This window comes from Danio rerio, chromosome 5 (assembly GCF_052040795.2).
Source record: "Danio rerio strain M-AB ecotype USA chromosome 5, GRCz13ab, whole genome shotgun sequence".
NCBI classification, from domain to species: domain Eukaryota; kingdom Metazoa; phylum Chordata; class Actinopteri; order Cypriniformes; family Danionidae; genus Danio; species Danio rerio.
The window spans coordinates 28698133-28712376 of record NC_141025.1 but is presented as its reverse complement, the minus strand read 5'-3'; the positions used below and the strand labels follow the sequence as shown (position 1 = coordinate 28712376).

The following is a 14244-nucleotide window of genomic DNA, read 5'->3' as shown; positions in this document are numbered from 1 at the left end:
GTGCTCTGCCAGGCGTCTACAGCAACTGTCTATAGTTCCTGCTTGTTCTTGAGACATTTTCCCTATAATTTCCCTATAATTTGAATAAAATTAATTTATTCAGATCAGGTGATTGTCTTGGCCATTGCATAACATTACATTGGACCCTTTTCACAAGCTTGTTATTATGCAATTAAGCACAGTCTTGCAAATCTTTGAAAAGTCTTTAGTATTTAGATTAAAAAAAGCATATTACCATGCATATATATTTATGTATGTAGAGCATCATCTTTGCTTAAAATTACATGAAAACAAAGTACCGTGTATGTAAGGTGTTTCTAATGCAGCATCTATGGGACATAACAGTTAAATTGACGTTATTCTCTCCCCTGTCTGCCGTCATCAATTTCACAATTCACATTTTTTTTTTTCTGAAAGTCTTGTTAACACCATTGTGGAGTTTTTCTTTTATTATTTGAGCAAATAAGTGTGTAAACAAATTATTTGTTACATTTTCCCATTCACTGCGATCTAAGTTTTCCTAACTATGATGACTTCTGCTACTGAGAAACCCAGAAATGTAAAAAGGGTCTTTTTTTTTTCCTTCAAAAACTCTTTGCAGTATGCTTTGGATCATTCTCCATCTGCACTGTCAAGCGCCAACCAATAAGTTCTGAAGCATTTGGCTTAATATATGCAGAAAATAGTATAAAAAAACACTTTAGAATTCATCACAGATTCAATAAATACAAAAGAACCAGATCCATTGGCAGCCATACATGCCCACGCCACGTTACTACTACCACCATACTCCTAGAGAGTTTTCTTGATCTGGCCAGCTATTGTGAACGGTGTTTTCTTCACCAGGGAAAGAATTCTTTGGTCGTTCACCACAGTTGTTTTCGTGGTCTTCCGGGTCTTTTGATGCTGCTGAGCTCACTGGTACGTTTTTTCTTTTTTAAAATGTTCCAAACAGTTGTTTTTACCACGCCTAATCTTTTTGCTATCTCTCTGACGGGTTTGTTTTGTTTTTTTCAGCCTTTAGTCGATGGCTTGCTTGACTGCTTGCTTGATACTCTTTGTACCCCATCTTGAGAGTTGACAATAAAAGATATAAAATTAAACTCTTGACATTGAAATGAACTCTGGACCTTTTATCTACTCATCGTAATTGTGATAATGAGGGAATAACACACACCTGGGCCATGGGACATCTTAGAAGCCAATTGTCTAATTACTTTTGGACCCTTTACAAGTGGGAGGCACATTTGTAAACTGTTGTAATTCCTACAGCATTTAACTGATTTGGATGTAAATACCCTCAAATTAAAGCTGACAGTCAGCAGTTAAAGAACATCTTGTTTGCTTCATTCAAATCAATTGTGTTGGTGTATAGAGGTAAACATTTTAGAATTGTGTCAATGTCCAAATATTTATGGACCTAATTGTACTGTTAAATTCATTTGACTGCTTGGGAAAACCCAATAAGACTAACACAAGTATTTTTTGTATGTTTACCACTGACTAGTTATAATCTACTAGAATTATTATTATTTTTATCCTGACAGCAACAAAACACTTGGGATTTTATCTGTCACGGTTACTGGGATTATCTGCTGCATAACTAATAAGCAGTTGTCATTGTCTTTAACTGGAAGGTGAAATTTGCATTGTGTTTGACAGTCCTGAGGCTGACCCACATACACAAGCACACGCAAACGCCACGTTTTTACTCATTTACTGCATGCTTACATATGCATGGCTGGCAGCATCACCACCAAACAGACAGAATAAACACAAAACACACCAGAGAATCCTAACGCCGGGCCTAACAATCAGTTTTAACACCTCAGTGCCTCTCCGCTCTGCCATAGACAATGCATACAAAAGCTCTGCTCAGCACCGACATCACATCCTATTATTTGGCAGAAGAGATAATTGGAGAGAATGGGCCACTTTGTGTCCGTGTTTGTCAATGTTCAAAGGTGTCATTAAGGGGTGAGAGTGAACTGACCCACTATCTTTGACAGAGTGTTCACATTTGCACTGACTGCTCCAAATCAGCACATAGAGAACAGGATCTAAAGCTTTATATATGCAATGCTATATATACGTAAACTACATTAGTAGTGACTGCACAAGCTAAGACAGAGGCCACAGAGACTCCACAGGCTTCCTACCAAGCTTTGATTTATTAGAATATTTGTAAAAACTAGGACAACCATGAACAAGAGATGTGTTTAAAAGTACTCTTGTTGTGCCAAGAAATTTATACCCTGCCAAAAGCCCGCACATTATTCCTTCAATCTGTTTTTCTCTCTTCGTTGGTTGCTTTCCAGAGGGGTTGATAAAAGTATAATGTACGCTTTAGTTGGGACACATAAATTAAATTTAGGCAATTAACAAACACTGCGTCAAAAAATAAATCTTGATACCATAAATTAAAACGCTACACAAGATGAAAATTTAAAGAAGATAAATGAGCTGCCACGAGAGAGGGTGACAGTACATGAGCAAGCAACTTCATTTCAGTGAAGCTTAATCGTGTTTATTTTTAAATGACCATCATCCTCTGTGAAGAAATATTGTTTATTGCAGGGCCTATCAAGTGTGTGGCATAGGAAACACACTTGTATTAAATCCACTAAATTAATTAGTCACACCTTAGGCTTTTCCTATAGGAAACTTACATAAGCATTTTTATGTGGCACAGCTTAGCTGTTTTAAAATAAGAGCAAAGGTTGCCTTATCAAACAACATGTTAAAAGCACAACAGGCAAATACAAATGTAGCAAAAGTGACAGGAAAATAAAGCATGTAATATGTAATTCATAAAACTCCTTTAAGTTCCCTTAAGGCTTCAGTTATTGGAGTATCTGACAAGAGGCTTGCAGTTTAACACCATGGATAATAGCCATATTGTGCATTGAAACATTGGAGTATTGATTTACAAGCTTGGGGGTTTGCAAAATGACATCCATCAAAAGGAGTAAAAAAAAAATTTTTCTAGTTACTAGGAAACAAACACAAAACGTATACTATCTCTGTATGCAATACTTAGTTGTGTTTTATTTTACCACAGCTGACATTTTTGATCTCAATCCAGTCTTCAGTATCACACGATCTAATCATACTAATATGCAGCAAGTAACATTTATTATATATCATCATAAAATAGAAAATAATAGAAATGCACCGAAATTAAAATTCTCTGGGAAAGCAAAAATTCTGGATGCACTGACTTTTTAAAATGGAACTCAATAATTTAAATTAATATTAGATTACTAAAAAAAACAAAAAAAAAAACAAGATAAAATCAAAAATGACAATTCTGGGTGGCCAAATATTTGGTGAATCGTTCAATTTAACCCAACCAGATTGTTTAAATCAACTGAGTGCTGTGTTTGTCCATATTTGACCCAGCACTGGGCAGCCAAAATAAATCATATTAGGTTATTCAAAACTAGGGCTAACTCACAACGCGATATTTTGTTTTGTTTTTTGCAATATATATTGTGATATGAAGAGAGATGGTTTGAATATCTCTATTTGTAAAGAAATCAATTTTAATTGAAATGATTCTGAGGGGGAGAAGATAAAATAAAAATACAATAATCAGACGCATATATAAATACAACAGAGCCAAGATACAAATGAAATAATCATTGATTTATGTTTTTCGGGGTAGTCAAATTCAGGTACAGAAATTTAATAATCAAATGCAAAATAACACTCTTTATCAATTAAATAATTAAACAAAATGTATCTCTATTAAAGCTACAAACAGTACAATTGCTAGTGCCCAGATGCTTTAAGGGCGTACTCACACTATGTACAGTTGCCTTGAACCGAGCTAAAGCACGCTTGCCCCCCCCGACGACACGCACTCACATTACATTCGGGCCTGGGCACGCTTACACCATCGATGAAGCGCTGTTCAGTAGAGAAGCGCTCATGCTCAGCACAGTGGAGATTTCTTTATCAGTTATATCGTTTAAGTCATTTGACATGCAGGGACACGCAGTCAAATATTTCCCCGTACAGATTAGTCAATTTTGATGCCCATAAACCATCATAAAGTCCTCATGCTGCAGGAATTAGGAGGTTTACTGAAGGTGCAGTTTTTGTGCGTTGAGGAGTTTGAATGAATCGCGCTTAGGCACACCTCTTCCAACCGGGCCAGGGCTGGCCAGGTGAACTGTGCCTGAGCCCGATTCAGAGCACTCACACTTCTCAAACGATCCGGCAATAGTGCATAGGCATGATTCGGATAGCAGTGCGAGTACGCCCTAAATTTAGTGGTAGGTGGTTCCTACGGCAGGGCTATTCAATTGGCAGCCCACAGGCCTAACCAGGCACCTGCATTGTGACTTTTCAGGGCTCAAAATTAGGGATTTACCAAATTTATCACTGACCACACCAAATAAGTATTTCTAAGCCACAATTTTTTAATGTGTTAAAACAAGTAAAATATAGCTTTTTAGGTGCAAATTTTAATTCAACTAAATTTTTCTCTAAAAAAAACTATTTTAAAAAATAACTATTGTCATGTATCTAAAATATGCACGGGAATCTGTCCTGGCTTAAAGTCCCAGATCACCAGTTAACTACACATAAACGGGAAGTAATCTCCCATTAAAGCAATGTTATTGTAAAAAATATAATTAAACCATATTAACAAAAATAACTGTAAGCAAAAGAAAGCAGGTGAAACATACCGTGTTTGATAATGAAAGGATATTCACGTGCACACGGTTAATATAGGCCTGTTAATAATCTGTTCAAAGAATAATTAAAATGAAAGCAGTGATTGCTGCTGCTTACAAAAGAATGTGTATTTTTTTTATCTTGAGCTCTTGAAAGCAGCAGGACTGTCTGTGGGTGCACGATCATCACTCTTTGTCTAGTCTATTACAAAGGGAACCAATCGCACTAGTTGTGCTTCCTCTAGGCTTGGTTGCTTTGCGCAAGTAAATGGGAATGCGCGCGCTTTTTAATCGTCGTGCGCATCACATCACCTGTGTGCGCGAGTGATCGTCCTCTCATTCGGTATTTACTTTCTTTTTTGATGTTTTGCTCGCACGAACGTAGTTATTTTTGTCAGTCGTGCTGCTACTTGATTCTAAGATCACATTTGCACGAATATTGGGCCATGCTTATTGTCGAACCCTGCTTTTAAGAAAACTACAATTTAAAAATGATTTCTAATCAGCCAAAGTGGCTAGTGAAGGTGTCTGTCTACCCGCCAGAGCTGAAATCTACCCGCATTTGGTGGGTTGGCAGGTGTTAATGTAAAGCCCTGTTTATAACCAAGCATTTTTAAATTGCACATGTTTTGAAGCATGCAGGTCCAGCATTGCTGCTCCAGACAAGACATTCCACCTGTTGTAGAATCTGCCAATTGTATAATCAAAAGCAAATTTTGCATAACCCTATCATCCAGACACTATACACTTATATTTGCATAACCCTATTATCCAGACACTTTTGGGACAATTTGGAGATCTGAAATCCTTCAAGAAATAACCCACAGTGATTCACAGGGCATATTAAAGCATATTAGTAGAAACTCTGAGCAACTACAAAAACGATAAGGAAATCTCCCCAATAACCCCATCACTAGTCTTCCCATAATGCCACTGTCTCGCCCAATGTAATTACAGCATCGAGGCTTCTGCCTGAGCAGTCCTTCTGTATTTCTTAAATTAAATCTGGTGCCACAGGCCTGTGACACTAAAGTCATTCATTACCGTTATCACAGTTTTACTTAATGTTCTCATGGTCACCGGGGTGGCCACAAACTCATTCATAACCCTTGTTCTTCAGTCCCCTTTTAGACATGAAACCAGCTGTTTTACATGATTTTAGTGTATTATTAGCAGGGTTCGGTTTACTCCCCAACCGTGCCTCCTTATTCCCATGCTCAGGGCGGAGCGATGAGCATGTTTGATCCCCGAAAGGCAGATCCACCTCTATTCCTCCATTTATTTCCTGCCCTTTGCCTGCTGCAGCATAAAAGCACTTTAAAATCACTTAGAAGACTCCCGAGCATCTCTGGTTAAGGAGACACACTATATATAACAGAAACGGAATGAGGAACAGAGGACGGGACAGCAAGTCAAGAACGCGAGTGTAAAAAATAAACGTTCACAATGGAGTTATTCAAAACTCCACAAACAAAAATATGATAAATTTTTTAAAATGTCATATCATGGCCACTGTAGCGGCGGAAAAGATTCAGTGTCAATGTGTTTCATGTCTTCTTTATGACAAAACAATACTCTGACACCGGCAGGCAGGAGATTTGAAACATTAATGAGATTCTGTGGAAGGAAATAACAGAGAAACTTCAGGTAATTCCAGGTGACAGTTTAGGCAATAAGGGAAGAGTCATCTATCAGGAGATTTACTGCAGGCACAAAGACAGCTGCTGGATTTGGTTGACATAAAGATGGAGAGGGACTTTCTAAGAGATCATTCACCCAAGCATAATACCTGCACAAGATTCAGCTCAGACTCAGAACTCTGTGTTCTGGTGCGACAATTGTTGCATGTCAGTGTACATCTGAATACACCCACTTGTATTGCATTATTTTTTATCACGTTTGATATATTTAATAAACAAACATGAAAGGAACAGAGGTGCTTATGCATTTGTAAATGATGCTGTCAAGCATCTATTCTACAAGACATGTTATGAGGTTTCTGCTGCTTTCACATTATCTAAGCAACCATAAAATCTCTAAGAAATATTTCCAGTACCTTGTTGAATCTATGCCACCAAGGATTAGGCAGTTCTAAAGGCAAAAGGGGGTCCAACCTGGTACTAGTAAGGTGTACCTAATAAAGTGGCCAGTGAGTGTCTATTTACAGTATATCTATATTGATAAAATAATATTTTCAAAATGCTATATTTGTTACTATGAAAAAAAACATCCCATAAACAAGTGTTTTTTCAGACCATTTGCCCATGGCAATATCATTGGCCAGTGAACAGTTTGCTTGTCATCAAAGAGGCTATACAGTCATAACTAATGTTAACACAGCTGTCATGGCATTCTTATCAATATGTGGACCTTTTTTGGATTCTCAGAAGCTCTGGAAATTAATAATCTAAAAAAGGAAATACATAAGGACCACTGCTATCCTTACATTGCTCAATTGTTCTATATATTATATCTCCAAAGTTTTATAGCTTTAAATGAAAATTAATTTGAGTCTTTTAACATCTCATCAAATGATTCTTCTTAAAAATATATCAAAAAGATATATAATAAGATCTTTTAGTATATAAACTTTAGTTATTATTTTTTAATGTTAAATTTTTAACATTAAAAAACAAGACATATTATAATATACAGATCAATTAATGAATAAATTAGCAAATTCATTGAAATGTAAATATTCTATTGATTTGATGTTACTATTGAGCCACATATTGTCATTGTCTTTGAGTCACATATTGTCATGTCATGCACAATTATAAACTGTAAATCAATATTCATTTAATGCATACTGTAAAGGTTTTAAACATAGAAAACATAATGAAAATATTCATTCATTCATTCATTTTCTTTTCGGAAATCTGGGGTTGCCACAGCGGAATGAACCGCCAACCTATCCGGCGTATGTTTTACGCATCATAATACTTCCAGCTGCAACCCATCTCAGGGAAACAGCCATACACACTCATCCACACTCATACACTACAGAAAATTTGTCTACCCATTTCATCTGTTCTGCATGTCTTTGAACTTTGGAGGAAACCAGAGTACCCGGAGAAAACCCACGCAAACGCAGGGAGAGCATGCAAACTCCACACAGAAATGCCAGCTGACCCAGTTGAGGCTCGAACCAGCAACCTTTTTGCTATGACACGACAGCACTTCCAACTGCCCCACTGCGTCACCCCATAATGAAAATATAAAAATGCCAAAATATCCCTAAATATACACTGTCCAAAAATAAAAGTACAAAACCTGTCACTGGGGTGGTACCTTTTCAAAAGGTAATTTTTTGTTCCTAACAGAACATTAAAGGTACCTATTAATGGATATAAAGCATATCATAGTACCGTAAAAGTACAAAAGTGAACCTTAAATGTATATCCTAAAGGTACTAATGTCCATCTGTATGGTACAAAAGTGTACATTTTGACAAGGTATGACCCCAGTAACAGAGTTTGTACCTTTATTTCTGAGAGTGTAAAAGCTACATTTCCATCCATTTAAAATGTGGCCTTTTTAACATTCTTGCTCATTGTGGAATTCATATTGCATTTCCCTAAAATGCACATCCCATGCAAGCCATGTAAACATCTTTAGCATGCAGAAAATTGCATGAACCAAAAAATGTGCATTTCACATGCAATCGTATCCTAATGCAATGAAGGTATTTGGTTTGAGAGATTCAGTTTCTGGATCAAGCAGAACAGGATCAAAGGCTTTTTATCTTCTTATTTTTAAAGCCCTTGCAGTTATCCGCTTTCCTCCCTGAAAAAGTCTTTACTTGAGTTTCCGAATGATTTTCTCACTGCTGAATCTCATCCTGTTCCCTGCATCATATATAGAGTAAGCAGGGAATTCTAAACATGTAGATGGAAAAGGTTTTACAATTAAAGTTTCTTGAATACAAATTTAATCTTAAGGCAAATCTTACCAAACTGCAGGTGATGAAAAATACTATCAGTTAACACTATATTTCTCTAGGTATTTAGAATTGCAAACATTAATTTTGTATTACATATTTTTTAAAATTTCCTTAAATGCACAAATGATGCATTATTTAGAATGCATGCAATAAGCCTCAAAATTCTTAGCCCTTCGTTGATTTTATTAATTTTTTTTAAATATTTAGCAAGTGCTATTTGAGAGACAGTTTCTGCATAAAAAATGTTTTAACACTTTTTTAAAGGGGTGGTCCACAGTGTATTTTTAAGGCTTGGTTGTGTTTATGAGATGCAAAGCAATGTGTGCTCATGCTTCATTTTGTAGAAAATCACGTTATTTTTTCATATATCTTACTTTCATTATGTACAACTTCTCAGCTAACATACTGTAAAAAAATAACTATCATATTTTTTAGTTCTTCGAAAGCCCACCCTCAAGAGGCTCTAATGGGTCAGCTAACATAATGTGCTGTGATCACGGATTGGCTTCACATCACCAGGAAGAGCTAAGACTCTATGAGCGAATGCTTTGCCGCTGCTGTGTAAATACAGTCAGTAAGTGTAACTGTTAGCCGTATTAATTTGAGCCTGAATCAGACTGAAAATGAAGAGGACACAGCTGAACCTCATGTCTGCTCTCTAAAATAAAATCTGACAAGTGTCAGATTAAAGGCATGCGTATGTAATATGAAATGTTTACATATATTTTGCGAGTTTGTTATTTGAGACATAGAATGCACTGCTGAAGATTGTGGGTGTTTACAGCAGTTTGACGGATAAATATGGATTTGTAGCTAAATTGTTAGCAATGGCAAACTGCATTTCCCTTTGCTTGCATCCTTGTTTATGTCCTTGCAACAACGTATCGTTAACACTAGAAACTGTGCATGTGATCAGTTTTAACAATCAAAACTAATTACAGGTTGTGGCTCACAATCCACAGCTTCTGCTATTATGGTAGGAACTGCTCTTTCTTTAAGGAATTTTAGCCGAATCCAGCACTGAACTGGGAGAGATTCTGGAAGTTTTCCTTTGTCAAATGCCAGCTATATATTTTTAGAATTCTCTGGAACTTAATTAAAGTTAAATTGTAAGCACTTCTCTCTTTGTGTCGTGTTCGTTGGAGGCCCAAATACAGAAACAGAACAAGCTTTGTGAAAATAGCAGCGTTCTGACAGCATTTTAGCCTTTTCTACAATAGCATTACAGCGCCTCTGGCCACATTCCTTTGCTGCTCGAGGTGTATGGACATAACCTAAAGGGTATGAGATCTCATTAACCTGGATGTGTTTTTTTGTAGTCCCCAAATTTCATTTGCAGTAGGCTTTGCTAAGCTAACTCTGTAAAAGCCAATGTCTCCCTTTGCATTAAACTTTGAGCATATTACAATCAGAGATGTTGTTTACTGTATGTTCACACAGCTACATTACACAAGAACTAAAGTTAAAAATATGATATCGTAGCGGACCACCCCTTTAAACATAATTGATTTTATAAGGAATTTCTAATAGCTATTTTCTTTTGTTACTTCCACGATGACAGTACATACTATTTTACTAGTGATTCAACAAGAATCTATTATTCAGCTTAATGTGCGATTTAAAGGCTTAACTAGATTGATTTGGTTAAGGTAGTTAACAGTAGTTTGTTTTGTAGCCAATCGAAAAAATATACAGTGCCTATAGGAAATCATCATACCCTGTGAAAATCTACATCTTTTCTCACAATACCCCCTACTTTCAAAAGACCTTCGAGGTAAAGTTGTGGTAAGGCACAGGTTAGAAGGCTACAAAATCCATTTAGAGGCTGGAAATGTTATTTGGAATTGGATTTGAATTATTAAGACAAATAAAGTAATTATATCAAAGGGGTATTATGATTTTCTACCGGCACTGTATACATATTAATGTTGAAAAACTGCTGTTAAACATCACTTGAAAAATATTTTTAAAGACTCACAATTTCACAAGAGAGCTAGTATGCTAATTTATGTAAATACTAGATGAAGTCAGGTTAAAATTGGCAATTTTTGAATACATATTAGAGTAAAAGGTTTTTTTACAGAAGAAATTTTAGCTATCTCTTTTATATCAGCACAAAACAACAACAAAATAAAGCCTGAAAGATTATACACTATTTCTTAGAACAAAGTGTTGTCTATAATCAGGCAATTATGTGTGAACTTATTACAATTTATTGGAACATTATAAATCTTCAGAATATACATGCAAATAAAACTCTTTAAGCTTGTGTTGCTAAAATGGAGATTCATGACTTAAAAAAAAAAAAAAAAAAAAAAAAAAAAAAACAGGGTTTTTATTTACCAGGGGCACAAAACATTTATGGTTTATAGGCAACCAGACCTGATTTTCAACCAATTAGAAAAGACGAATGTAGTTGCTTTAAATGTCATGTGTAAACAAAAAAATATACATGTAGGTCAATGTATGCAGTCATCCAGGGGTTTGCCATTTGTCTTCCTAATATAGAAGAGGATGGGGAGAAAAAGACTGGATGTTTTGTGTTAGTGGCTGATACGGTATCTGGCAGAAACAATGGTGTTTCCCATGAGATGAGCTGTACTCAGGTCAGTGGTTTCACTCGGCCGTGTCACTTATGCGTGTTACACCGAAATCAATAAGGGCCTGAATAGGAATGGCCTGGTTTTATTTACATTATGCAGTAGAGCGAGTAGTTCACACCCATTACACAATATGTGCTTGTTTCTTTAAGCAGTTATCATTAAGCAGTATTTTTTGTTGTTTGTTTGGTCAATCTTAATTTGTTAAATCTTCTATGATATGTTTTCAGTTTCATATAGATTTTATGTTACAACAACTCTCTGTGAAATTACATGGTAATGAAAATATAGATTGTAATGTGTTTAGTCTTTGTGCAATAGACCCGCTGCGCTGATGCTGCTACTTTGAATATTGGTACAGAGCAAGTTTCATGATTTGCTACTGCCAGTATATTCATAGACATGCTGTCCGAGAATATAACCCTATTGCTGCAAGCATAAACTCCATGCAACCCCGGTAGCAGATACTGTATATACAGCGGAGTGAAGCTAGGGTGGAGAATGGTATCTAAAAACGCTCTGATGAGTGCCAGCATAAACAATGCTGTTAAGTGAAAACAATGAGGCATATGATCATTTTGGTATTTATACCTCAAAGTGGCTATTAAAGTTATGCTATATCATAGCTAAAATCATTGTAATGATATATTATTTTATTATTTTATGTTATTTATAAAACATCATTCCGATATTATATCATTTATATACAAGCAATACCGTACGTTCACACCGAAAGCGGCGAGAGCGTCAAAGTAGCCGGAAGTCATTCATTTTCAATGAGAGCCGGCGGCGATAGGTGATAATAAGCGGCGAGGAGCAGCGCGGCGCGTCTTCGCCGGCGTGAGCGTCGAGGAGAGTTGAAATGAAGTCAACTTTATGGTAATGAGCTATGACGCGGTTCGGCGGCAAGCAATCAGAATAAAGACGTCCACCGCTTGATAGTAGTTCAGGGAACACAGACCTGTGAACTTTGGTTCCGACCACAGTTGTTCCCAAGGGTTTGATTATTGCGGTTGCCGGATTTCCAATTATTTACAATGTTTTCTTACAGGAACATACATTAAATAAGTTACTGGCGAGTTACTGATGTTCATTAATGTTATATAAATTTATCTTTAAAAAGCGGGAATCTCACGCGATGTGACAGTACAAAACAGTACTGCTGCTTCAGGATATTTCAGACATAAGGACACATATTGGAAAAATAGAGCAAAGCCACACCACATGCAACTTGATCATCCATTGTTATATGAATTTGATAAGAAGTGCGCAACATTTTCACGCTAAAAACATGTCTTATGCAGGAATGTAACTGATAATGCTGCAACGGCTCCTTTAAGTACGAGATCAATGTAGCGAGTTTTGACGCTCTCGCCGCCGGAGCTGAAGGCAGACAGCGTTGTCGCCAGGGCGGCCAGAGCGACCTTGGACGCTCTCGCCGCTTTCGGTGTGAACGTACGGATACTGTGTCTTTTTTGTTTATTAGGTTTCATGGAAATCCAATTAAAACTAGTAAATTTGATACCTGTCTATGATACAAACACATGTTAAGTATAAGAATATTGATTAAAGCATCATTAAATCTACATTTCAAATTAAAATGCTATATATTTGTTCATATTAAACCAACATCGACAACCTTTCCAAGAGTTTAGTTTGTTTTGAACCAGATTATGTTTCACTGTGCAGGTCTTTGAGTTCAGCAGTTTTTAGTTACATTTAGCAGATGCTTTTATCAAGAGAATCTCCTCTGCCATGGTATGGAGGGTGGAAGAGAGCGCTGGTTATTAACTCCCTCAACATGTGATACAAACTCTGCTGGTACAGGGATGTGAACCTGCAGCCTTTGAATCACAAGTCCAACTCCCTAACCAGCTCCCTAACCATTAGGTCACAGCTGCCCCCCATGATTACTGTTAATACATTTCAAAGTGGCCCTGCAACATGTTTTCATGTTGTCTCCAGATTGTCAGGGCATTGGAAAGCTTATGGAGTTTAAAGAGAAGTGCTCTCTGGGCTTCAGCGGGTCTGTCTCAGTCAGTATGCCACATGTCAGAGGGATTGATGGTCTCTGAGTGGGACACAAGCCTCGTCTGTCTCTCGCCATCAGACGCAGATGGCACCGTTAATGATGGCATCAGTCAGTGACAGCAAACATGGGAGAAACAAGAAGAGGGAAAGAGAGCAAAGCAAAAACAAGTCTACAGTGGTCATTTATTTTAAGCTAGATATGCTACAGAGACCTGCATTCAAAACCAGACTGCGAAAAGGCTGATCTTCTGGATTTTAAATTAACACTGCAACACAAAAGATGATTAAATATGCCACGCAAAATTGATGTATTATTGTGCAATCATTTTATTGAAAAATACAGGAATTTAGTCCCCTGCTATTGGGTTTATTTTAATAATAACCCAACATCTCAATTGAATTAAAGCAAAATATAAAAGATATTAGTTCATTGCAATTATGAAACTACAATAAGAGTAATATTAAAATTATTATTAATTTATTAGAATAATAAAAATGTAATATATTGGTGCATGGACAATACAAAAATATATAACCATAAAAACAACTATATATACATACACACACACACACACACACACACACATATATATATATATATATATATATATATATACACACACCTTTTGTATTGTTTACTTTTTATTTTTTTTTGAAGAGAGGTCTAAATGCAGACCTGGTGAAGTTACAAACTGAACTGCATGCAAGGTTTTTAACAGTGTTGCCAACTATTTTAAATGAAAAGGCGCTAAGCTCTGCTCGAAAAGTCCCTAATAGTCGCAAGATTGCATCATAAGTCAATTTGCTTATTAATGACATCATTACGTCTGACAGTTTCAGCCTATGGTTAATAGGAGTATTTTTATTTGCTCTAAGCTTTGTATATGCATGTCAATTTAATTAAATGCACTGTTTGAATACAGTAGAGGTTTAGTGAATTTGCAGAAACAAGTTCAGAAACTGGTGTCCAGTTTTAGTAAAAACA

At 36.3% G+C, this 14244-nt stretch overlaps 1 protein-coding gene across 1 annotated transcript in view; it reads right to left on the bottom strand.

Annotated features, from left to right (window-relative positions):
- The window catches only part of zmat4a (zinc finger, matrin-type 4a), a 164990-nt gene that overhangs the window by 63340 nt on the left and 87406 nt on the right, over window positions 1-14244 (bottom strand). The window lies entirely within an intron of this gene.